This window comes from Grammomys surdaster, unplaced genomic scaffold (genome assembly GCF_004785775.1).
Source record: "Grammomys surdaster isolate TR1022 unplaced genomic scaffold, NIH_TR_1.0 576, whole genome shotgun sequence".
Taxonomy (NCBI): Eukaryota; Metazoa; Chordata; class Mammalia; order Rodentia; family Muridae; genus Grammomys; species Grammomys surdaster.
Window position 1 is genome coordinate 411,557 of NW_021604995.1, and position 25,303 is coordinate 436,859.

At 43.0% G+C, this 25,303-nt stretch overlaps 1 pseudogene across 1 annotated transcript; it reads left to right on the top strand.

Moving 5' to 3' along the window:
* Positions 1-5,810: 5,810 nt before the first annotated feature.
* On the top strand, positions 5,811-24,245 carry LOC114633286 (annotated as a pseudogene). The gene is made up of 5 exons (XR_003713183.1): positions 5,811-6,089; positions 13,982-14,779; positions 16,817-17,053; positions 19,600-19,723; positions 23,269-24,245. The product of XR_003713183.1 is annotated as a vomeronasal type-2 receptor 26-like (transcript).
* Positions 24,246-25,303: the final 1,058 nt, after the last annotated feature.

Here is a 25,303-nt window from a genome sequence, read left to right on the forward strand (position 1 = left end):
AAAAAAATAACAAAGTGTGGGACAGAAACCGAAGGAGGGGCCATCTGGAGACTGCTCCACCTGGATATCCATCCCGTGTGCAGTCACCAAAGGTAGACACTGATGTGATGTCAGGAAGTCCATGCTGACAGGAGCCTGATATAGCTGTCTCCTTAGAGGTTTGCCAGAGTCTGACATACTCAGAGGCAGAAGCTCGCAGCTAACCATTGAACTAATCATGGGGTTCTCAATGGAGGAGTGAGAGAGAAGACTGAAGGAGCTGAAAGGGCTTTGCTGTCCATGGGGAGACCAACAATACCAACCAACCAGAGCTCCCAGGGTCTAAACCACCAGCCTGGGAGCACATAGGGAGGGATCCATGGCTCCAGCTGTATATGTAGGGGAGGATGGCATTGTTGGGCATAGGTGGGAGAGGAGATCCTTGGTCCAGTGAAGGCTGGATGCCCCAGTGTGGGGGAAATTGTGGGTGGGGAGGTGGGAGGGTGGGGAGGTAGGAGGGTGGGTAGGGGCATATCCTCATAGAAGCAGGAGGAGGGGGGATGAGATAAGGGGTTCCTGGGTTGGGGGGAACGGGGTAAGGGCATAACATCTGAAATGTAAATAAAATATCCAATAAAAAAGAGACGAGAAAAAAAGGAAAGAAAAAATGCTTGTTTTTAAAAGAGAAAAATTATATCCTACTTAATTAAATCCAACACTAAATCCATAAGATTTCAGTGCAATTCATCTTGTCCCACTAAATTAAAACTACTTATCAGCCATTTGTATTTTAGTGCTAATAGAAGCAGAGATTAGATCTCGTTTTGGTTTGTGTTTTTTTTTTTTTTAAATAATCTCTAACAGTAAGCTCTGGCAGGGTTATAAATTTAATAACTTAGCTACATAAAATAATTCATCTTTTATTTCATGAGAAGCTTTCTTCAAAATTATATTGGCTTGTGGCTTTTCAGCTGTGGAAGCGAGTCTCCCAACAGTGTTGGCAACCTCTCCTCAGTCTTACTGAGTTCTCAGTGCCATCCTGGATATACCAAATATGTAGGAAGTGAGACATGTATGACTGACTACCTGATTCTTTTTTTTTTTTTTTTTTTTTGGTTTTTCAAGACAGGATTTCTGTGTAGCCCTGGCTGTCCTGGAACTCACTCTGTAGACCAGGCTGGCCTCGAACTCAGAAATCCACCTGCCTCTGCCTCCCAAGTGCTGGGATTAAAGGCGTGTGCCACCACTGCCCGGCTGACTACCTGATTCTTTAAGCAGTCGACTCAGCTAGCAGTTCTTGACAGGATGAGCAGCAAAATCAGGAGCAGGAAAGACAAGAATATTTTGTTCAGAAATTCATAGGTAGGTGAGCAAAATACCTTCCAGGTAAATGTTTCACGTTTTATCAGTATTATAATGGGGATACATTCAGCCATGGCACCATTTCATTATCAGAAAAAAAAAAGACTGTCTTAAAATTTATTTTTAAATCATTAGCTGTTCTATCACCAAGAATTCAATTTTATTTAAAAGTATTTCATTACCTGTTACAGATAGAGGAAACAACATCCTAATAAAATTATTCAAATATAAAATAATAATTGATGAACATGTATATAAATCTATAATAAAAACAAAATTAGGTGGCCATGGTGTCACCTTATTGCAATCCTAGCATTTGGGTGGCCAGTTAGGAGGATCATGAGTTTAAGGCAAGCATGGGCTACGTTGTGGGACTGTCTAAAAAAAAGTTTAATTTTGCCACATCATTTTTGGGTGACTTTTTTTATCCTGTATATGTGTGTGTGTGTGTTGTGCATATGTTTGTACATGAGAGTTCTCGTGTGGGCTATACACGTGTGGGTGTGTCTGCAGGTGTGCAGGCACGGAGAACCAACATTGATGTCAGGAGTCATTCTGTGTTGCTCCCTGGATTGTTTGTCTTTTCTACTCATCAAAATGGCTCTCTCATTCAAACCCACAGTTCACTGTTGTGACAAGTCTTACCTACCCAGCTCTCTCTGAGGAATCGCCATCGTCTTCCATCTGAGGCTGGAGTTATATACAGATGGACCAGCATACCCACCTAGCATTTACTTGGAATCCGAATTCAGATCCTCGTGGTTGCATGGCAATAGCTCTGCCTGTGGAGACATCTCTCCTTCACATCCTTACTAATACTCATTTTTAGTTTAAAAAAACCAAGAAAACTATCTTAGTGGGTCCAGACAGATTGTTGTGTAGCCTTTTCCTCTGAATTAAAGCATCTCCTTCAGGAGGGAGGCTCACAAACCCCAGAATGCTAATTGTTTTGAAACAGTGTTTCTCTGTGTAGTCTTGGCTGTTCTGGAACACCCTCTGTAGACCAGGATGACCTCAAACTCAGAGATTCACCTGCCTCTGCCTCCCAAGTGCTGGGATCAAAGGTGTACACTAGCACTGCCCGGTCCAGACAGCTAATTTAAAAACTCCAGGAAGGTTTGCTCTTGTGACACAAGAAGTTCTGAAAGTTATAAGATTCATAAGGCTCCTCCACAAGCTGATATAAACAATAAACAATTGGTGTGGCAGCAGGGAGCTCTTCAGTAGCCGAGCCATCAAGTTGAGGAAAGAGCTCAGGGGTTTAGTTTTCATGAGCTATCTCTTGTGCTTGGGTCAGTTTTTCTTGTAGTAGAATTTTTTTTTTTTTTTTTTGGTTTTTCGAGACAGGGTTTCTCTGAGTAGCCCTGGCTGTCCTGGAACTCACTCTGTAGACCAGGCTAGCCTCGAACTCTCGAACTCAGAAATCCGCCTGCCTCTGCCTCCCAAGTGCTGGGATTAAAGGCGTGCGCCACCACCGCCCGGCCTCTTGTAGTAGAATTTTAGAAGAGCCGTTGTACCTGCCATTTACTCTGGCGAGAAGGCCACTTAGTCCTTGTAGTAATTTTTTGTAAATAGTCAGTGATTGTTATCTGGGGTCACACAAAGGCTCTGAGATCTTCAAGGAAAATCACAGATAACAATCACTGATAATGGCTACTTTAGACAACCCCTAGATCAGATAAGAGGATTTAGTATGCAGAAAATGACTTGGTAAAAGACATTTTGTGTAACAATCAATAAAAAACCCTTTGGCTGCTCAGGGGTTCAGTCCACAGAGGCCATCCCTCCCTGCTGCATGAGAAACCTTACTTCATCCTCCAATGTCTCTCTTTCTTCAACCATCTTGCATAACTACGAACACCAATAATAGAGTCAGTAAATGTACTGTTTCCAAAATGTACTTGAATTTCTTTAATCTGTCGTCTGTGCTCTACATGGAAAGAAGATATATGTTCCAATATTCCCAGGAAGGGTCACATGGTACTACCTCACCCATGGTTTTAACTTGAATGACCTTGATGATAAAGAATGTTAAACACACTCCTTCTAGCACAGAGAGCTGCTGGACTTGTTCCATGCAGGGGAGCTGCTCACACCTAAGCTTTCCCTTGTGGCTGGTACGTAACTTCCCTGACCACAGACACATACCACCCCTCTAGGGCTGAAGATTCTCCATCCTGCCCAAGACCCTCTGCTTGCTTGCTTGGGGAAGGAGGACTAGCAAGGGCCTCCTGAAGCTTTAGAGACATTCTCATTTCCAGATGTGGCCAGTGAAGCTCAAGGGGGTCATAGGCGATTTGCTTCTTGTACCCACCTGTGGCTTTTCTCCAAAACAGTGCCCTGAGCACACTGGGCACAGCTGCTCTTGGGCCTGCAAGTTCCCCAGGAGACAGTCAGGCCCATTGTTACCCTTCCTAAAGTCGGCAGGTATGACCTTGGTTAAAGAGAAGCTAGGAAACCTCAGGAGAAGGGGATACAACTTTTAATGGCTCTGGGATTTAGTAGCCACTCATCTCTATCACCTCATGATCAATATTCTCCCCACAGCCTGCAAGTCTAGAGTTCCCACTGTGGTCTTAGCCTCAGGCCCTTGATCAAGGGCAATCTCCCAGATAAAAGCCTCCTTCAGTGCTATCCAATGCCCCATATGGGGCTGTCTTGTCATTGGATGTCTGGCCTCTAGCAGGCATGTGGCTGTGTGCTTTCCTTTTTGCTCTGTTTGGCTGTCTGTCTGGGTCTGTCCTTTCTGGACCAAGAGCCTGGCTGTTGCCAAGACAGAGTTCTCACCTTGATCGTCCAGGAGATGTAATTGTGGGTGGCAGCTTCTCCATCTTTCGCTTCTTTAATGGTACTCTCTCTAATTTCACTGCCCCACCGTCAGGTCTGCAGACTTCAACGTAAGTGCTGGATGAGGAGTGGGGTGGGGGTTCTCAAAGCCAGAAGTATATTTGTGTTGTGTGAAGCCTTGGATAAGAGTTGATTCTCAGAATCCCATCTAGATGGCCATGACTTTTCTCTGTGTGAATGCAGTAGCTCTGCTTCTCTCCTTTTACGTCTCCTCTCTCTCTCTTTCTTATTTGTACCAGACTGAAATCTAGGTGCTCATGTATTGGCTGAAGTGTATGAGCTCCACAGGTCAGGTGTGGATTCTTGATCCTTTTATATTTTTCCTTCTTGCTTCTTAAAATAAGGTCCAGGTAGGCATGTTTGTTGAATGAATAAATGTGTAATTAATAGATTTCTTTTATCAGTCATCAGCCCCCGTGGTTCCTGTGTACTGTATTACCTTTGCTTGTTATTTTTTTCTAAGAGTTTCATGTTGCCTCCAATTCACTAGTTATTCAAAGGTAATATTGAATTTCTGATTATCCTGCCTCCACCTCCCAAGTCCTGGGATTGTAGAAGTGTACTACCAAACTTAGTTAATGAGAATCTAACTCCATCAACTGAGTTGTATCCACAACCATTCTGTGTTCATTTTTGTCCCAGCCTTTCCAACAGATTGTTGCACACAACAGCAGTTCCTAACATAGTCTTTTTTTTAATGTTTATATTTAGCTTTTTTTTTTTAATTGCAGCAATGACTGAGTGTGAGTTGTCTGACTGTACTCCTAGGACTCATGAAGCTAAGGCAGGAGGATTGTTAGTTTCAGGCAAGATTGGAGTACATAATAAGACCTGAGTAAAAAAACAGTTGATAAGAGTATTTTCTAAAGTAACTACCATCATTTTGCATTCAACCACAAATGCAAGAGACTTCCATTTCTGCATCTTCACATTTAACATCCCTTTAAATGATTTTTTGGGGTGTGTGTGTGTGTGTGTCTGTGTGTGTGTGTGTGACTGTATCTCACTTTGTGCTATTACAAGTTTGGAGCTCCTTGTGTAGTGCAGGCTAACTGTTGAGGCCACTGCAATTGTTTGGAGATCATGTCTGCAGTGTCTGAGTCATGTTTTGAAGGCAGCCTTTCACAGCTCTTCCCTGTATCTTCTGGCACTTATTTTCATCAATTCTGAAATAGATGATAGTCAATAATACTTGCAACCAACCAAAGTATTCGGTAGATTTATTTTCCTTGTTTCCTTGAGACAGGGTCTCTCTGTGTAGGCCTGACTTCCTGGGACCAGCTATGTAGACCATGCTCTGGTCTCTGACTCACAGAGATCCATCTACCTCTTCTTCCTGAGTGGCAGGATTAAACAAGTATGCTACTAAACCCAGCTCATGCGATAGATCTTCAAATGTCCCTCCTGTCATCTGAAACTCACCCCTTTGATTACTGTCTCTGCATTCCGTCTGGTTCCTTTATGACTCTTCTGGAATGTTCTCTTATGCACGTCTCTGTACAAGTATTTGAGGAGATGTACATTTTTACTCAGATCACTTGAATCACACTGTTTATTCTTCTTCTATCATGTCACATGAATGATTAATGTGGGCTTCTCTTTCCCTCAGTGTCTCCATATGGAGCTACCGAGTGGCCCAGAGTTTCATCTTTGCCATTGAGGAGATTAATAGGAGTGCTGACTTGTTGCCCAATTTGACACTTGGCTTCTCCATTCGAAACTCTGGGGACTCAGTGCATGGAGCCCTCTATGAGACAATGGGATTTCTCACAGGCCAGGAGGAGCCCATCCCCAACTACACATGCCAGCATGGCTCTCCTCAGGCTGCCTTGGTCGGGGACACACGGTCATCCCTGTCTGTCTCCATGGCCAGACTTCTGGGGCTGTACAAGTTTCCTCAGGTGAGTTGCTCAAAGCCTTACTCTTGAGTGAATGTGGTGCAATCCCTTAATAGTGATTATGTGGTCACAGTAGTGAGAAGTTCTACTGAGGAAGCAGGTTTCCTGAATATTCTCCATGTCCAATATGGTTCTCTTGTCCATGAATAGATAGTTTAGAGAGGAACATTATCCCCCTGCATTGATAAGAAAACTGAGGAAATGTCTTTTTATTATGTAAAAATACTTTAATAGATTTATTTATTTTTATTTGAGTATTTTGAGTATTTTGCATACACACACACACACACACACACACACACACACACACAGAGAAATCAGAAGAGGGCATTGGATTCCCTAGAACTGGAGTTACATATGACTTTTAGGTGTCACAAGGGTGCTGTGATCTGAACCCAGGTTTTCTGAAAGAGCAGCAAGTAGTGTTAACCACTTACCTGTCTCTCCAACACTTTATTTATTATTGTTATTATTATTATTATTATTATTATTATTTGTGTGAGAGAGGGAGAGAGGAGAGAGAGAGAATGTGTATGTGTATTCCACTCTAGTGCCATTGTGCTTTTTTGGAGGTCAGAAAACAATATTTGGGAGTCAGGTTTTTCTTATACTATGTTGGTTCTGGGAATTAAACTCAGGTTTGCAGGCTTGGTAGTGTAATTGTTTCTGCTTGGATGGAAAGGTACCTGGGAACTCAGAAGACCAGGAACCACACAGCTCTGAAGGGAGAAGGCATCCCAATGCAGGGGAGTCTGAGACACAGGAGCCCAAGAACAACCTCTGAGGTAGGATAGTGTCCCACGGGAAGGGTATCCTGTGATACAGGAGCCCAAGGACTTAGACCCCAGAGCCCACACAGCTCTGAGAGCAATCCTCCCCAGCAGAAGTGTTGTAGCTTCTAAGGGAGGGTCCTCCTGGCTTAGCCAAGGAGGTGGGGAGCCTCAGTTCTACTCTACTTCTTTGAGTCTTCCCTTCTTCTCTTCGTTGTTTCTTGTCTTCCTCCAATGAGAGAGTCATACCAGGCAGCGTAGCTCATAAAAGAGGTCTGTTAGAGGGTCCACAGAGAGGAGGGTTGGATTCAGGAGTGGCTGCCTCTGGTCCCAGGTGCAGATAGCAGGGAGTTAAACAAAGGGCAGGGGTTATACAGGATTTCTGGGGGGCGGAGCTTTTCAGAACAGAAATTTCCATATTGAGAATTGGAGGGATTTCAATTCCTGCGCTTGAGGAGCTCAGGGATTGGTGGGTTTTCCTGCTCAAGGATTGGTGGCAATTTTTCCATCCTTCCTCCTGCCATCTTGACAACTTTTGTCGTGGCATCTTTTTTTTGAAATTAAAAAAAAAATATTATTGGTTATTTATTTACAAATGTTGTTCCCCTTCCCAGTTTTCCCTCCACAAACCTATCCCCTCCCCTCCCCCTTGCCTTTATGAGGGTGCTCCCATCCCCACTCTAGTCTCACTGCCGTAGCATCCCCCTACACTCGGGCATCGAGACTCCACAGGAGCAAGGGCTTCCTCTCCCATTGATGACAGATAAGGCAATCCTCTGCTACATATGCAGCAGAAACCATGGGTCCCTCCATGTGTACACTTTGGTTGGTGGTTTAGTCCCTGGGAGCTCTGGGGGAGGGTCTGGTTAGTTGATATTATTGTTCTTCCTATGTGGTTGCAAACCCCTTCAGCTCCTTCAGTCCTTCCCGCTAACTCTTCCATTGGGGTCCCCATGCTCAGTCCGATGGTTGCCTGCAAGTATCCCCATTTGTATTGGTCAGGAGCTGGCAGAGCCTCTCAGGGAACAGCTATACCAGGCTCCTGTCAGAAAGCACTTAGCATTAGCGATAGTGTCTGGGTTTGATGTCTGCAGATGGGATGGATCCCTAGGTGGGGCGATCTCTGGATGGCCTTTCCTTCAGTCTCTGCTCCACTCTTTGTTCCTTCATTTCCTTTAGACAGGAACAATTCTGGGTTAAAATTTTTGAGATGGGTGGGTGGTCCCATCCCTCAAGCAGGGGCCCTGCCTATCCACTAGATATGGTCTCTTCAGGTTCTATCTCCTCTTTGTTAGGTATTTCAGCTAATTTCATCCCTGTTGGGTCCTGGGAACCTCTTAGCATCTGGGACTTTCTAATCGCTACCCCCAGGTCATCATCCCCCACTGCCACACACCTCTGTTCAATTTCCCGTCTCCTCCCACACCTGATCTTGCCCTCCTTTTCCCTCCCCTTCCTCTCTCCCTCCCAGGTCCTTCCCTCCCTCTACCTCCCACGATTATTTTGTTCCTCCTTCTAAGTAGGACTGAAGCATTCACACTTTGGCCTTCCTTCGTCTTGAGCTTCATATGATCTATGAGTTGGAGAAGGTACGATGAGGTGCTGAGAAGAAGGTATATTCTTTTGTTTTAGGATGAAATGTTCTGTAGATATATGTTAAATCCATTTTGTTCATGACTTCTGTTAGTTACACTGTATCTCTGTTTAGTTTCTGTTTCCATGATCTGTCCATTGGTGAAAAATGGGGTGTTGAAATCTCCCCCTATTATTGTGTAGGAACTTTAGTAATGTTTCTTTTACTAATGGGAGTGCTCTTGCATTTGAGGCATAGATGTTCAGAACTGAGAGTTCATCTTGGTGGATTTTTCCTTTGATGACTATGTAGAGTCCTCCCCCATCTCTTTTGGTAACTTTTGGTTGAAAATCTATTTTACTGGCCATTAGAATGGCTACTCCAGCTTGTTTCTTGGGACAATTTACTTGGAAAAATTTTTCCACCCTTTTACTCTGAGGTAGTGTCTGTCTTTGTCACTGAATTGTGTTTCCTGTATGCAGCAAGATGCTGGGTCCTGTTTAAATATTCAGTTTGTTAGCCTATGTCTTTTTATCGGGGAACTGAGTCCATTGATGTTGAGAGATATTAAGGACCAGTAATTGTTGCTTCCTGTTATTTTTTTTGTTAGTGGTGGAATTATGTTTGTGTGGTTCTTTTCTTTTGGGGTTCCTGTGAGATGATTACTTTCTTGGTTTTTCTTGAGTATAGTTTCCCTCCTTGTGTTTGAGTTTTCCTTCCATTTTCCTTTGTAGGGCTGGATTTTTGGAAAGATATTGTTTAAATTTTGTTTTGTCATGGAATATCTTGGTTTCTCCATCTATGGTAATTGAGAGTTTTGCTGGGTATAGTAGCCTGGGCTGGCATTTTTGTTCTCTTAGGGTCTATATCACATCTGCTCAAGATTCTCTGGCTTTCATAGTTTCTGTTGAGAAGTCTGGTGTAATTCTGATGGGTCCCCCTTTGTATGTTACTTGAGTCTTTTTCCCTTACTGCTTTTAATATTCTTCTTTGTTCTGTACATTTGGTGTTTTGATTGTTATGTGACAGGAGAAATTTCTTTTCCAGTTCAATATATTTGGAGTTCTGTAGGCTTTTTTGTATGTTTGTGGGCACCTCTTTCTTTAGGTTAGGGAAGTTTTCTTCTATAATTTTGTTGAAGATGTTTGCTGGCCCTTTGAGTTGTGAATCTTTGCTCTCTTGTATACCTATTATTCTTAGGTTTGGTCTTTTCATTGTGTCCTTGATTTCCTGGATGTTTTGGATTAGGAACTTTTTGCATTTTTCATTTTCTTTGACTGTTGTGTCAATGTTTTCTATGATATTGTCTAAACCTGAGATTCTCTCTTTTATCTCTTGTGTTCTGTTGGTGATGCTTGCTTGCATCTATGACTCCTGATCCCTTTCCTAGGTTTTCCATCTTCAAGGTTGTTTTTCTTTGTGATTCCTTTATTGTTTCTATTTCCATTTTTATGTCCTGGATGGTTTTGTTCAATTCCTTTACTTATTTGGTTGTGTTTCCTTGTAAGTCTTTAAGGGATTTTGTGTTTCCTTTTTAAGGGCTGCTACCTGTTTACCCGTGTTCTCCTCAATTTCTTTGAGAGTGTTATTTATGTCCTTCTTAAAGTCCTCTATCATCATCATTAGAAGTGACTTTAAATCTGAATCTTGCTTTCCTGGTGTGATGGGGTATTCAGGACTTTCTATTGTGGGAGTACTAGGTTCTGATGATGACAAGTACCCTGGGTTGCTGATGCTTATGCTCTTGTGCTTGCCTTTTGCCCTCTGGTTATCTTTAGTACTACCTGTGCTCACTGTCTCTGACTGGAGCCTGCCTTTCCTATTATTTTGGCTGTGTCAGAACTGTTTGGGGTGGGTGTTGCTGCTGGGATTAGAGTTCCTGGGAGCCCTGCCTCCTCTGGGTTTTGTGGGATCAGGTGCAGAGGTGAAGCCCTATATCTGCTCAGTGCTTGGGTGCAGACTGGAAGGAACCAGTGCCCCTGGCCAGGAGTGAATTCCTGGGTCCCAGTGGGTCCCAGTTACTCCCTGTTTGGGGCATGTTTTACTGTCTCCTTACCTAAGATACTGCCGGGTTAGAGCTCCTGGGAGCCCTGCCTCCTCTGGGTTTTGTGGGACTAGGTGCAGAGCTGAAGCTGAAGATCTACTCAGTGCTCAGGTGCAGACTGGAAGGACCAGTTCATAGTTTTAACAGGTGACTTGAGGATACTTTTATCCATTTAAGCTTAAAAATTCAGTGGCTTTTATCTTAGAATGACTTCTAAGATGACCTGAGAACATTTTCATCTTCCTGCAAAGAGATATCTCCTTTAAGGCAGTTGGTTTCCCTATCCCACCATTCCTACCCTGAAGCAACCTCTAATCTACTTTCTGTCTCTGTGGATCTGCCTTTTCTGGTCATTTCATATGAATGGACTTACACTATATGTAGATGCCTGGACTGGCTTCTTTCATTGAGCTTACTTTCATTGAACCTACTTTTAATGTTTATCCGTGTTGTAGTATGTCCCAACATTTTGCTCCTTATCAGCAATTATTATTAAGTGATACAGTTCTGAGGGGAATGGTGCCTTGGCAGTCAAAAGCCAAGGAATACCTCAAAGTCACACTACATGACAAACTACACACAGGAGATTTACTGGGAGGGAAGAACCCAGGAGGGTGGCTGCCTCTGCTCAGGTAAGAAGCAACAGAGAACTGAGCTGAAGACAGGGTTTATATAGTGTTTCTTGGAGATGGAGTCTTCCAGGGTGGGAATTGCTGGATTTTCAAGTCCAGAGCTGGGAGTGAGCTCACAATTGGTGGGATTTTTTTTTTTTGGTTTTTCGAGACAGGGTTTCTCTGTGTAGCCCTGGCTGTCCTGGAACTCACTCTGTAGATCAGGCTGGCCTCGAACTCAGAAATCCACCTGCCTCTGCCTCCCAAGTGCTGGGATTAATGGTGTGTGCCACCACCGCCCGGCTAATTGGTGGGATTTCAAGTCCTAGGTTTGGGCTTTTCACTCTGAAGGGCATGGCCTTGGTCCATCTGTTAGGGCAGTAAGAGTGTTCTGTGTTGCTGTTGCAGGTCCTCAGGTGAGGGAAACCAAGTTCCCAACATGTTAACCTTCTGGCAACATCTCAGATTTAAACCACAATGGTCATTGCAAAGGCTGCATGTGGCTCAGTTTGCTAGGGCACTAGCCTACCTCATATAAACCCCGAGTCAGATCTTTAGTGCTCCTGTATTGCAGCAGTCTGGAGGTGGAGACAGGAGGATCCAATGTGCACTGCTCTCCTCAGCTATACAGTGAGATGGAGGCCAGCCTGGTCTAGTTGAGATAACTTCCAATATCTGTATACACACACACACACACACACACACACCCCACACACACATTCATTCACGCCTTATTTTGAAGTAAGCATTTGCATGGAGATTCTGATTTAAATCCATTTGTTTTTGAGTAAGGTCTATAAATTTGAGTAAATTCCAGTCCCATTGAATGTCTCACATTCAAAGTTTTCCTTCTTCCTGTAGGGCTTTCGCTATTCCTTTGAAGCTGAGACCATGTAATTCTCAGAATTGTATAGAAGGTCATATCTATAAACAATTGAGAGTAGATTCTCACTAAAGCATTTCTAGGGGATCTGTAAGTTATGTACCTTTTTTGAGACAGAGTCTTACCCTGAAAACTCATCTAGCTTAGAACTCACTATGTAGACCAAGTTGGCCTTGAAATTGCAGCAGTGTTCTCCAGCTGTAGACTCCCAAGTGCTGCATTACATGTGCATTTCACCATGTCTGAATCCAAGGCATGTTTATGTCTATCTTTGCAATTCTGGCATAGTTAATATATATGTCTGAATGCATGAGGGGATATGTGTATTTGTGCATGTGTGTGTTCATGCAGCAACTCTCTGTGTAGCCCAAGCTGCTCCTGAACTCTTGATCCTCTTTTCTCAGATTCCTGAGTGCTATGCACTACCATGCCCAGAACAGAAACTTGATATATTGAACATTTTTAAAGAACTTCTTGCTTTCCAAATTGTATGGCTGCAAGATAAGTTTCAGTTAAATCTGAATTTCAGTGACTGGAGAGATGGCTTGGAGGTGAAGACCACTGCTATTCCTGCAGAGGACATAAATTCAATTCACAACACCCACATGGTGGCTCATAGCCATCTGTAACCCCGTTTCCAGCAATATGACTCCATCTTCTGTCCTCCATGGGCAATAGACACACATATGGTGCACAGGCATACATACAGGCAAAACACTCATCCATGGATAATAATAAAAATTTGAGTTTCAGAGAAACAATGAATTGTTTTTACTCTGAGTTTGTCCCAATATTTCTAGTAAAATATAGTTTGTTTTTTTTTGTTAGTAATGTGTGTTTTATGGGACAAGCTTACACATAGAAATCATCATTGTTTATATGCAGTCCAAACATAACTGAATACTTTCTATGTTATTGCATAGCCTGGCAAGACAGGATTCTTGAGGTCTAGTCAGCTTTATGCCTCCACATGAAGCCACCAGCTGCTAGAGCCTTTATGTTAGTTCAGCGTCACCTTTACACATCTTGTAGTGGCAGGAGAAGGGTTTTGCGCTCATACCCTGAGGATGAGCACCCATGTGTCTGTGCCTCTCAAAACAAAACAAACAGAACAAAACCCCACAGACACAGAACCCACTTGTTATATGTCCAAGAACACTCTGTTTTGAGAACATACTACCATCTCTTCCTTGACAGGTTGAGAAATCAGACTCATATTTCTCTCAAATCTTGAAAAATCACACAATGGTGATCCGATTAAAGCCCATAACTTAGTGGTTCATGACAGGGGCAGCAAGATGATTTATCAGGTAAAGGTGCTTACTTCAAAGATGAATGACTTGAATTTGAGTCTCTGAATCCACCTGATGGAAGAAGAAAACCAGCCTCCACAATGTGTCTTCTGACCTGTGCACATGCATCATCACAGACAGACAGACAGACAGACAGGCAGACACATGCAAATTTTCTAAAGAAAAACATAACACTTGTATGCAAAGCAGAGAGTCAGATCAAGCCAAGCTGAGATGCAGGAAGAAAATATGAGAGGGCAGGGCAGACAGATGCTGAGAGGAGGATGAATAAAGTTAGGGTTCTGGGCTTCCTTCTAGAAGCCACAGGGCAGTCTGGGATGATCAGTGAGTGAGTGGCACAGCTGATTGGTAGAACCAGCACAATACCCAAGGCATAATGCTCAAGCCCTTTCATGAAAATCTTTATGCTTTAGATTATATTCATTTATGTTCATGTTTATATGTTTGTGAGTCTATACAACAGGTGAGGGAGGAAGCCAGGAGCAGGCGTCAGATTTCCTGGAGCTGGAGTTACGGACAGTTGTGAACCACTTGATGTGGGTGTTAGGAATTGAACTTGGATCTTCTACAAGAAGAACAATGTCTTGAACTGCTAAGCTATCTCTCCAGCCTCATCTTTCCGACATTCAAACCAGACCATTAGGTTGCTCCTGAGTCCTGGATCTCATCTACACTCTTATTGCCTGGTTCTCCCTTGACAGGTCAGTTACTCATCTTCGCTCCCTAGCCTGAGTGACAAGATCCAGTTTCCATCCTTCATGCGGACCCTGACTAGTGACCTCACATCCTCCCATGCAGTTACCCAGCTGATAATTCACTTTCAGTGGTCCTGGGTGATCATTCTGGCCCATGATGATGACTTTGGGCAGCAGGCCAGCTCTCTGGCCACTCAGCAGCTGAGTCTAGCTGGTGTGTGCATTGAGTTTCACCTCTATGTCCCTTCCCAGCAGTCCTTGGGGAAGATTGAAGAGACAGTCCAGAAAATGCAGAAATGTACAGCCAGAGTTGTTCTGGTTTTTCTAAGCAATTCAAATTTTCAGCTCATCTTGTACGGTTTACTGGCTGTTCCTGTCTCAGGCCAGGTGTGGGTCAGCAAAGGCACTCTGCACATGGCACTCGCTCTGACCATTCCAGGCATTTCCCAGGTGTTGCAAGGCACATTTGGCCTTCTGTATCAGAGCAGCAGGGCAATTGGCTTCCCTGAGTTCCTTGCTCACCTGCGCCCCAGCCAGACCCCAGAAGGCATGTTTATAAAGAAGTTCTGGGAGTTCACCTTTGATTGTACATGGCCCTACCAGAACATCACAGTGACAGAAGGTGTCCAGGTCTGTTCAGGGAATGAGAGTCTGAAAAACAAGCCACATCCTTTCCCAGAAGTGAGCAAAATTGATGCTGCTTACACAGCTGTGTATAGCATCGCCCATGCCCTGCAGGATATGCTAGCCTGTGAGCACCAGGATGGGAAAGGTACAGACTCCCAGGACTTCCATCCCTGGCAGGTAAGAGAGACATGTTTGGAGTGGATGATGCAGGAGTGGTCAGAGAGCAGGACATTGGTTTGGACAAAAGTATTAGAGGTGTAGCAGACTGTTTCCTTCAGCAAGGATTTGTTATCCTTGCAAATGAGAGGCATCTTAGCATTGGACAAGAGGTTCATACTGTGTGTGTGTGACTTTAGATGTGTCCAGTACCTGTGGGGTTGCTTGAATTAGCAAATCAGGATGCTTTATAAAATTAATATTTCAGGCAACAGCAAATAGATTTTTTAATATCTCAATTTGAAGCTTTCCTTAACAGTAGATAATTTTTAGCATAGGAATGCTGCAAATCAGAATTTCAAATCTATATCAAATACTATTTATATATTTTTCATTAACTGGGTGTGTGGTGTATGTGTGTAGGCATGCTGGCTTATGTGGAGTGGAATGTGTACACATGTCTACATGCATGTGGGAAGGTCTGAGGATGATGTGAGAAATTACTCTTCAATCACTCTTCTACCTTATTCTTTAGGGCATGATCTCTCACTTAAACCCAGAACTTGTTGATATAGCTGGCATGGTAAACAACTTACTCTAGGTATCTTCTGTCTCCATCTTCTGTGGCTATAATTACAGAGGGACCGCCACATCCCTCTGACATTTAGGAGGGTTTGGGTATTTGTAGTCACACACACAATGTTGTGTGACCAGTGCATTAATCACTGAGCTGAGTAACATGTCTTTACCTAATTTTCTATTTATTAGTATTATTTGATAATTGGCTCCAGCCCTCCTCTCTCTCTCTCTCTCTCTCTCTCTCTCTCTCTCTCTCTCTATATATATATATATATATATATATATATATATATATATATATGCATGCATCTGTCTGTCTCTTCTGTAGAATACTCAGGGTAGACACATTAAGGTTGGTGGCCTAGGAGGGGTTTGTTTTAATTACCTTTGTTCAGGTGATCTGAGTCTCTACCGTGTAGTAAAGATGTATATAGTTTTCAACCAGGTGGATAGTAATAGTTGTTGGCATTTTGGCTGAGAATAACTGATTAGAAATTATATGAGGCCTGGCTCAGTGCCCCATGCCTGTCATCCTAGCACACATACCTGAGGCAAGAAAATCAGGTTCATGCCCAACCTGGAGTACACAGTCAGATGAAGTCACAAAATGAACATGTATGAGTGTGGTGATTACTGCGTGTGTAATTTATGAATGAGGAGCAAGTAAACGGTCGAAGAAGGCCTGAGAAGTTCTTTCTGTTAGGAATTATTTGAGTTCCAAACAGAGGATGAGAAATCTTACCATGAGAAGAAGTGATAGCACTACAGATGGCAGAGACAGCATGTGTCAACACCCTAGAATTGAGACAAGTAAAAAGAGCCCTATAGGTAAGATCGAATGAATGTGGCAGACTTGTCAGAGTGACTGGGAGGCCTAGGTGGGCTGGGGCACATCTGTGGAAGCTTTGCTAGAGTTTGGAGTCTGAAGAGTCTGATGGGAAGTTTGAGACAGTAGTGCACAGTCAAATGAGACCCTGGAGCCAGTACCACATTGTGATGTTTTGGGTTTAATTTTAAGGTTGGTGAGATGGCTCAGTGGGTAAAGGCACTTGTATCCAAGCATAAGTTCACTTCCTGAGTCCCACATGGGAGCAGGAGAGAGTTGTTCTCTAAATACCCAATGTGTGTGAGATACACACATACACACACATACACACACAAGCACACACACACACACACAGAATAACACACACACACACACACAGAGTAATCACACATAGTAACACAGCCACACAATACAGTGTATTAGGTTTAAAAATTGGATTAATTATGGCATGATTATGGAATGATTATGAATTATTATTTTAGGAAAGCTAGAACATTTTTGTGAATCTCTGAAAACATCACAGGTCTTTGTGTTCTCTATTCCTAATGGGGCCAGTTTTTGGTTGAAGTGGCTCTGTAGCACCACAGAGGCCATTTGTACAAGACCCCTGGACAGTCCCTGGACAGTCTTCAATATTTCCTTTCCTTCCTCAGCTGCTCCATGTCCTCAGAAAGGTGCACTTCAAGACTCCTGATGGAAGCGAGATTATGTTTGATGCCAGTGGAGATTTGGTGACAAAATTTGACATTTTCCAAGGGCAGAAGACCCCTGAGGGTGTATTTCACTTGGTCCATGTAGGCATGATAGACCCTCAAGTCTATCATGGGAACAAAATGATGGTCCAATTGAAGGAGGATCTCCAAGTGAGTGTCCTGAATGCAGAGATAACTGTTGTCCTAGTGTGTTAAAGCTTGGGAAAATTCCATATCCAAGGTTAATCATGTCTACTTATGCATGAAGTAGATGTGTCTCTGGATTGGGTCAGAGAATTATAACTGACTATGCTTTTTACCTTATAAGACATCTTTATCTGAATAATACTCACTCACCAGTAAAAATGTATATATCAGAGCTGGGGCTAGAGAGATGTCTCAGTGGATAAAGTGTTTGCTATGCAAGCACAAGGTCCAGACTTTGGATCTCCAGAACACTTGTACATGGTTACTGGGTAGTGTAGCCCACCTGTAATTTCATTCCTGGAGGGTGGAGTGAGTGAGATGCTCAAAGCAAGTTAACTAGTAAGATTAGCCATATGAGTTATCTCTGGGTTTTATTTTGAGCCTCAATGTGGATAGTGGAAAAGTAATGGAGAGTGATTTCCAACATTATCCTTGGGCCTCCACATGCACTCATACATACGTGAACATGATCTTATATCGATATAAAAGCACACATATACGTATTAACATCAGAACCCTTGTGTAAAATTGGGGGAAAGAACACGCTAGGCTTACAAAATAGAATCAGAATCTGTACCTGGTGATGTTTTGAGAGTATTATCATTGTCTGTGTTCAAGGCCTGCTCTGTGAAGAGGAAGACTGTGACCCACTAAGCCAACACCTTCCCATGGGTCACCTAGGAAGTAGACTCAGCAGACACTCTCAGGTTACTTGCTGTGATAGATCTCCCAAACATGACACATACCTGAGAAACAGTGTATAGTGAGGAAAGGTTTTTATTGACTCATGGTGTGTGAGGTCCGGGGCCAGATGGATCCATTGCTTTGGGTGTGTGTGGTTGAGGCAATATGTCTTGGCAGCAGGCATGTGTGGTGGAAGGGGTTTCCCAATTCATGGGCCCAGTGAGTGTGAGGTGGGTCTATAGATAGATATATAGATAAAAGTCTGTAGATAAATAGTTAAACATGTTGTATCTTACCAGTGCATAGCCCCTGTGACTCACTTCCTCTAGTTAAGACCTACATTCTGTTTCTACTCTCTACAACAGTTCATTAAATTGTGAATTCACTGAGGAATCAATCCACTGATTAGGTCAGATGCGTCAAAATCCAGTGATTCTTCAAAACCCACCATCTGGCAACCTTCAGTCCAATACACAAAAACTTTGGGAGACATTTGAGGTTCAAGCGCCAGCCAATGTTTACTAAGAAAATGATCATCTGTTTTGAGATAGGCAAGTCTATGTGTGTAGTGTGATGCATAGCAATGCCTCAGTTTCCTGTCCTATATCAGTAGACAAAGAGTTCTGTTCTCTGTGACTCTGTCTAACTTAGATCTGGTGGCATTTTCAGTTTCTTTACGGTTTCCACATGAGAATGAGGTACCCATTCTTGGATTTGTCATGCATAAAAGACACTTGGTAAATGTTCAGAGGATTCTTTTGAAGTACTTTTTAATGGTCTTGATTTGAGGACTATTTTTAGCTCCCTTCTGTTGTGGCAGAGATCTCAGGATTCTACACTCTCACCTGGATAATCCTTGCCTGGAGATGGAGGTGTGCAAAGAAAAACTCAGCTTTTGCAGATCCTCAATATATTACAGGATCACTCAGTGTATTGTGAAAGTGTGTATGTGTGTGAATGTGTGTGTGTGTTAAGGGAGTGGGTCCCTACAAATTTTCTCTTTCTGAAGCTTTAGTATTAGCGTTTAAGGAAAACAACAGGGCAGTCAAACTGTAAGTCTCAACAGCTTCACAGAGGAGGGAGATGGGGACGAGGAAGAAAGACAGCCATATCTTCTGAGTTAGGCATGGAGGCCTGCAAGCAGTCACAAGACTTCAGGGAGCATCAGAGAAAGAGAATATTGAGAGGATCAAAGGAAGCATGCCCAGGCTATTGGCTGTATCTAAAAGAAAGACAACAAAAAGAATAAAGGAGAACACAATGGTAGTTTTCTGAGTAACTGAGATAAGCAGGCTCACTTGACAGAAGGGCATGACAGTGCTTCTCTAATGTCTGACCATATTACAGCTGTTTTCATTGTTTATTTTGCATGTGTAGATACTTTGCCTGCATACATATTTGTATATTATGTATGCACCTGGTGCCTGTAGAAGTCAGAAGAGGTAACTCAATCATTTGAAACTTGAGTTACAGTGTGAGGTGCTGTGTGGTTGATGGGAATTGTTCCCTGCTTCTCTGGAGCAGCAGCATGTACTTTTGACAGCTGAGCCATCAATCTAGCCACTTACCTCCAATTGTTGATGTAGGAGCCGTAGAGAGATTGGAAAGACAGCATATTACACCGTTTAGCTAAGTTTTTGAAGCATTTTGCCAAGGAAACTGGTATTTAGCTCTTCCTCTATTACACACAATGGTACCTCTACAGTCTAGCATCACCTTGGACAGAAATGTTTTCTGAAAGGCCTCTCATCTAGTGGGCTGAGAGGAAACTGTTCTGTTCTGCTTCCTCAGGGTGAGGTCAAGCACCTGTATTTCTGGAGAGTCAGTGGTAACACTGTGCTCACTGTTACTAGGTGCCCAGCTCCATCTGCAGTGAAAGCTGCCTTCCAGGGTTCAGTCAAGTGCCCCGACTGGGAGCCCCTCACTGCTGTTTTGATTGCAGTCCATGCCCCGAGGGACAGTTTGCAGACCAAAGAGGTAAGGACATATGGATCTGAAATCTGATGGACCCATAGGGCACTGTGAGCCTCCTGTATTGCCCCATTGTCTTAGTTACTTATTTTTTACTGCCACGAAGAAACATCATGACCAAGGTAGCTTCTAAAAGAAAAGGATTGAATTGGGGGTTTACTTAAAGTTTCAGAGTCCTTGACCATAATGACAAGAAACATGGTGGCAGCCAGGCAGCAATGGCACTACAGCAGTAGGTGAGAGCTTACAATTTGATCCATAGGGAGTAGGCAGGTAGTGATGTGGAGACTGGGCATGGTGTGGGATTTTGAACTCTCAAAGACCACAGTCAGAAACACACCTCCTCTAAGAAGGCTACACTTCCTAATTCATCTCCTAAGGTCTACTGACTAGGAACTAAACATTCCAATATATGAGCTATCAGGATAATTTTCATCTACTGAGATGAAAAGCACCACACTCATCTACTGAAATGTTACACAGTCTCTGCTTTCCTGTGGACTTTTGGTATGAGTACCATTGAAAATTCAATGTTTCTGTTAATTGTTTCTGGGTAAGTATTTTATTGAGACAGACAAATGCATGCACCATAATTGTGCAGGCTAATGAATTGTACACTAGCAAACACTGCAACCTTTTGGCCCCTGATCAAGAAACATGGCCTCACAGGGGGTTAGTGGTTCAGGCCTTGAATTCTAGCATTGGGAGTAAGAGGCTAGTCGATCTTTATAAGTGAGTTTGAAAGCAGCCTGGTCTACACAGTGCGCCCCAGAACAGCTAAGGCTAAACAGAGAAAAATGGAAAAAACAAAAAATAAAAAAGAAACATGGCATAAGCTATTTCTACAAGCTTCTATTTGTCTCATAAAAACACCCTGACTTCCATGTGGTCTGATTAATTTCACTTGCAGTTCTTTGAGAAAATCAACAAGATAGATAAACCCTTAGCCAGACTAACCAGAGGGCACAGAGACAATATCCAAATTAATAAAGTCAGAACTGAAAAGGGAGACATAACAACAGATATTGAGGAAATTAAAAAAAAATCATCAGATCCTACTACAAAAGCCTATACTCAACAAAACTGGAAAATCCGGATGAAATGGACAATTTTCTAGACAGATACCAGGCATCAAAGTTAAATCAAGATCAGATAAACCACCTAAACAATCCCATAACCCCTAAAGAAATAGCAGCAGTCATTAAAAGTCTCCCCACAAAAAAAGCCCAGGACCAGATGGATTTAGTGCAGAATTCTATCAGACCTTCCAAGAAGAACTAATACCAATTCTCTTCAAACTATTACACAAAATAGAAACAGAAGAAACATTACCCAATTCATTCTATGAAGCTACAATTATGCTCATACCTAAACCACACAGAGATCCAACGAAGAAGGAGACCTTCAGACCAGTCTCCCTTATGAATATTGATGCAAAAATACTCAATAAAATTCTAGCAAACCAAATCCAAGAACACATCAAAACAATCATCCATCATGATCAAGTAGCCTTTATCCCAGGAATGCAGGGTTGGTTCAATATACAGAAATCCATCAACATAACCCACTATATAAACCTCTTATAAGAGAGATTGCATGGTGGATGTTCTTCTGCAACTTTCTTCTTTCACTGTATTAGTTAGGTCCATCCCAGAGGTTGAATGGCAACAGACCACCAAACTATGGGATGTTTTTGTACAGAACTTGCTCCTTTACATGCTGAAATTTGGAAACGTAAAGCCAAGTTACCATCAGGGTTTGTTTTGTCTCGTGTGTGTGTGTGTGTGTGTGTGTGTGTGTGTGTGTCCTCCCTCTTCTTGGTTTGTTGCTTAGCTTTGAAACAAGGTGTTACTATGCAGCTTTGGCTGGCACGTATCTCACCTTTTTGACCAGGCTGATCATGAACTGAAAGTTTCCTTCTTTTGCTTCTTAAGTGCTGAGACTAAGTATGGGCAGCCACACCCTGCTTCAACTCTCCCTTCTCATTAGAATAACAGTCCTGTTGGAACTAGAGCCTACCTTTGTGACCTCACTTAACCTTGTTTACATCATCTCCAGTTTTTGCACTCAGAAATACTGAGAAATCCCATTTTGAGATGCCGAGGAACAAAGACTTGAGGAAATAAATTTTGGGGGGATAATTAAGTCTAAAACATTTATTAATTTGTCCATTTACTGATACAATTGGAGGAACAAATGAAGCATTGAAAAGCTCACATAACTGAAGTGGATTGTGACTAGTGAGTGTAGTCAACTCTGTGATCACTAGGTTCAGTAGAGGTCTTGTCTCAACACCTAAGATGGACAGGGTCTAGAAAGATGGCTCAGCAGTTAGGAGCACCCACATGGTGGCTCGTAACTCACAACTATGTGTAACTCCAGTTTCAGGGGTTCTGATGCCATCTTCTGACTTCTGCAGGTACCACGGATTCACATGGTGTCCATAAATATGTATGGACAAAACACTCAACAAGCAAACTAAATAGTTAAAAAAAGTTGTCGAGCCTTGTGAAATGGGTTCAAGCACTTACTGTCAGCTTTGACAACCTGAGTTCAGCTCCTGAGACCCACATGGGGGAAGGAGAGGACCAAATTTCTGAAAGTTGTTTTGATGTTCAAGTACACAATATGGCATGTCTGAACCTACACACATACATACAAATACCAAAATGTATAAATAAGTTTGATAAGAGACATAAGCTTTGGGAAATGATTGAGAAACAGTATCTGATGATAATTTATAATCTCCATATGGATGTGCATCCAACACACATACGTGTATGTACATGCAAACATACACATACACAAACTCATATAAGTTAAGAATAGTGGGGCAGAAAGGACTGAAGGAGTTGAAGGGGCTTGCAACCACGTAGGAAGAAATATCAATCAACCAGATGCCACCCCCCCCAGAGCTCCCAGGGACTAAACCACAAACCAAAGAGTACACACGGAGGGACCCATGGCTCCAGCTGCATATGTAGCAGAAGATGACTTTGTTGGGCATCAGTTGGAGAAGAGGCCCTTGGTCCTGTGAAGGCTAGATGCCCCAGTATGGGGGAATGCCAGGGTGGGGAGGCGGGAGTTGGTGGATGGGGGAATACCCTCATAGAAGTAGGGGAGGTTGGATGGGATAGGAAGTTTGGGGGGAACCAGGAAAGGGGATAACATTTGAAATGCAAAGAAAGAAAATATTCAGTAAGAAAAAGTAGTAGGGCAGTGTTATAATCATGGCACTTAAGAGGGTGAGGAAGGAGGCTGAGGAATTCTAGGTAATCTAATACTCAGCTACTTCAAGGCCAGCCTGAGTTACAGGAGACACTAATGCAAGATAGAAACAAGCCCCCACATAAAACAGATATAGAGTGTGCATTTTTCTTTGTGCCTTTACCTCTAATATTATTCATTGCAGCCCTGGTCACCGAGAATAATTCATAAATACATGAATTGATGGAAAAGCTGCAAGAGCAATTAGCACTTAGGATACCTTCCTTCAGAGCTAGTGTAGTTTCTATAGTGTTACTGAAATGGTGTCATTGTGTCTCCCACAGACATGAAGAGATGCCTTCTGTGTCCCAAGGAGCAGTACTCGAGCCATACCAGAGACCATTGCCTGCCCAGGACAGAGATCTTCCTGGCCTTTGAGGAACCACTGGGATTCATACTAGCTTTTGTGGCACTCTTGCTGGCTGGTCTGGCTGTCCTGGTTCTTGGAGTGTTCCTAAAGCATCGGGATACACCTGTGGTCAAGGCCAACAACAGAACTCTCAGCTACTTCCTCCTGATCTCTCTTTGCCTGTGTGCCCTGTGTGCCTTGCTGTTCCTTGGGAGACCCACTGTCACTACCTGCCTCCTCCGTCAGACCACCTTTGCTGTGGTGTTCACAGTGGCTGTCTCCTCTGTTCTGGCCAAGACTCTTACAGTAGTCCTGGCCTTCAGAGTCACTAGGCAACAGAGCAGGATCCAGGTGTGCCTGAGTCCTGGTGCTTCAACCTCAGTGGTCCTCATTGCTTCCTTAATACAGGTTGTTCTTTGTGGGGTGTGGTTGGCCACCTCCCCACCATTCCCAGACAGGGATATGATATCAGAGCCCCAGCACATTGTCATCCAGTGTCAGGAGGGTTCTGGTGCCACCTTCTTCTGTGTGCTGGGCTACTTGGGTTTTCTGGCAGGGGGTACCTTCTCTGTGGCTTTTCTGGCTAGGGGCCTTCCAGATGTCTTCAATGAGACCAAGTTCCTCACCTTCAGCATGCTGCTCTTCTGCAGTGTCTGGACAGCCTTCCTGCCCCTGTACCACAGTGCCCGAGGGAAGGCCACTGTGGCTGTAGAGATCTTCTCCATCCTGGCCTCCACTGCTGGACTTCTGGGTGGCATCTTCATCCCTAAGTGCTACATCATCTTACTGAAACCCGAGAAGAACACCCCTGCCTGGCTAAGGCAAGGCCACCAGGCACAGCACAATAGGCAGTGTGAGATGCTCCACAGAAGGTGTTAGTCCTCAGGGGAGTCACCAGGACCAAGTGCTTGATTTTGACTCATTGTTTCTTTGCAGATCACAATGTATTTAAAAGACAGATGAAGATTCAAGTGAGATACTTAAGACAAAACACAAATGACCGTTATGTTTAGAGTGGACATATAGATGGTCACTGACTATTCTGTCTATATGTATTGCTGAAAGTCATCACAGTTACGAAAGTTGGAAAGGGGGACTCAGAAGGTAGTCCAATGGGTCAAGATACTTGCCAGTAAGCGTGGCAACTTGAATTTGATACCCAGGACACACGTGGTTGATGTAGTGAAGTGACATCACTAATTTGTGCTTTCCCCTCTGCCACAGAACATCGGTCACATCCATATACACAAAGTATCAGTGGAAAGGTGGGAAAAGTGTCATGAGGTGATGATGACGATGATGATGTCACAGGTTGCTGACCATGTGAGCAGCTGACAGGCAGATAGATCATTGTTCTGTCCTTTTTGTTTTGAGAGGAGCCTTACTGGGAATTCAACCTTTCATTGACAGTTCCTTCACAGACTTACTATGTGATTGATAAAGCTCACTCTTAGATACATACCCAAGAAATATAAATTATGTCTGTAAAGACTGGAAATGAATCTTCAGAGAAGCATTATTTATCTACTAAAAGTTGAAAGAATCTAAATGTTTATCAGTTGATGAATGTTTGGTATGGCTTACTCAGTGACTAGGACCTTTTTTAAAAATAAATAAACATAAGAATTAGTATGCGGGCTGGAGAGATGGCTCAGCGGTTAAGAGCACTGACTGCTCTGCCAGAGGTCCTGAGTTCAATTCCCAGCAACCACATGGTGGCTCACAACCATCTGTAATGGGATCTGATGCCCTCTTCTGGTGTGTCTGAAGACAGCAGTGGTGTACTCACATAAATAAAAAATAAATAAATCGTTAAAAAAAAGAAAAGAAAAAGAAACTTGGCGTAACTAGTTGTATTTATGACTGAAAGGGTTTAAAAAAAAGAATTAGTATGCTGTTTAATGTATTTAATGTTAAGCATTCAGAATTTTATAGTGACTTAAGGAAGTCAATCAAAATAATATATTTTA